Genomic DNA, 1492 nt, shown 5'->3' on the forward strand with positions numbered 1-1492 from the left:
GTTATATTATGTTTGACGTTTGCGATATGTTTAAGCTCGATGCTCATTGCTCGCGCGTCTTGGGGCGGCTTTGTGGCGCGAAGAGCGCGTTCTGAAAGGGGTGGAAAAAACTCGTGTTGCTGCGGTATGGAGGGAGGGGTGGAAACCGTGGAAAACTCGTCTCCGTGATTGAGCGGGAGAGTAAGTAGTATAGGACATTATCCATTGTTAGGGAACGGTTGTAATGGTAGTGAGAATGTAGAATCGTCTTTGGAGCGGACCTGGGAGTGGCAAGCATAAGGGACGAAGACGGGGAAACATGTCGGATGCGATCATACCAGCACTAAAGCACCGGATCCCATCAAAACTCCGAAGTTAAGCGTGCTTGGGCGAGAGTAGTACTAGGATGGGTGACCTCTTGGGAAGTCCTCGTGTTGCATTCCTTTTATAATTATTTTTTGCGCCTTGTGACAAACATGTCGCACGTGCGCGATATATATTAATCCCGTTATATTATGTTTGACGTTTGCGATATGTTTAAGCTCGATGCTCATTGCTCGCGCGTCTTGGGGCGGCTTTGTGGCGCGAAGAGCGCGTTCTGAAAGGGGTGGAAAAAACTCGTGTTGCTGCGGTATGGAGGGAGGGGTGAAAACCGTGGAAAACTCGTCTCCGTGATTGAGCGGGAGAGTAAGTAGTATAGGACATTATCCATTGTTAGGGAACGGTTGTAATGGTAGTGAGAATGTAGAATCGTCTTTGGAGCGGACCTGGGAGTGGCAAGCATAAGGGACGAAGACGGGGAAACATGTCGGATGCGATCATACCAGCACTAAAGCACCAGATCCCATCAGAACTCCGAAGTTAAGCGTGCTTGGGCGAGAGTAGTACTAGGATGGGTGACCTCCTAGGAAGTCCTCGTGTTGCATTCCTTTTATAATTATTTTTTGCGCCTTGTGACAAACATGTCGCACGTGCGCGATATATATTAATCCCGTTATATTATGTTTGACGTGTGCGATATTTTTAAGCTCGATGCTCATTGCTCGCGCGTCTTGGGGCGGCTTTGTGGCGCGAAGAGCGCGTTCTGAAAGGGGTGGAAAAAACTCGTGTTGCTGCGGTATGGAGGGAGGGGTGGAAACCGTGGAAAACTCGTCTCCGTGATTGAGTGGGAGAGTAAGTAGTATAGGACATTATCCATTGTTAGGGAACGGTTGTAATGGTAGTGAGAATGTAGAATCGTCTTTGGAGCGGACCTGGGAGTGGCAAGCATAAGGGACGAAGACGGGGAAACATGTCGGATGCGATCATACCAGCACTAAAGCACCGGATCCCATCAGAACTCCGAAGTTAAGCGTGCTTGGGCGAGAGTAGTACTAGGATGGGTGACCTCCTGGGAAGTCCTCGTGTTGCATTCCTTTTATAATTATTTTTTGCGCCTTGTGACAAACATGTCGCACGTGCGCGATATATATTAATCCCGTTATATTATGTTTGACGTTTGCGATATGTTTAA

The 1492-nt window shown here is 48.3% G+C and overlaps 3 non-coding genes across 3 annotated transcripts; all 3 read left to right on the plus strand.

Annotated features, from left to right (window-relative positions):
* Positions 1 to 303: 303 nt before the first annotated feature.
* On the plus strand, positions 304 to 422 carry LOC123178010 (5S ribosomal RNA). Its single transcript, XR_006489266.1, has one exon. It is a non-coding gene; the product is annotated as a 5S ribosomal RNA (ribosomal RNA).
* A 367-nt stretch (positions 423 to 789) lies between these two features.
* LOC123178009 (5S ribosomal RNA) lies at positions 790 to 908 on the plus strand. Its single transcript, XR_006489265.1, has one exon. It is a non-coding gene; the product is annotated as a 5S ribosomal RNA (ribosomal RNA).
* A 367-nt stretch (positions 909 to 1275) lies between these two features.
* Positions 1276 to 1394, plus strand: LOC123178008 (5S ribosomal RNA). The gene has a single exon (XR_006489264.1). It is a non-coding gene; the product is annotated as a 5S ribosomal RNA (ribosomal RNA).
* The last annotated feature ends 98 nt before the right edge of the window (positions 1395 to 1492 follow it).

The sequence above is a fragment of the Triticum aestivum genome, unplaced genomic scaffold (genome assembly GCF_018294505.1).
Source record: "Triticum aestivum cultivar Chinese Spring unplaced genomic scaffold, IWGSC CS RefSeq v2.1 scaffold95400, whole genome shotgun sequence".
Taxonomy (NCBI): Eukaryota; Viridiplantae; Streptophyta; class Magnoliopsida; order Poales; family Poaceae; genus Triticum; species Triticum aestivum.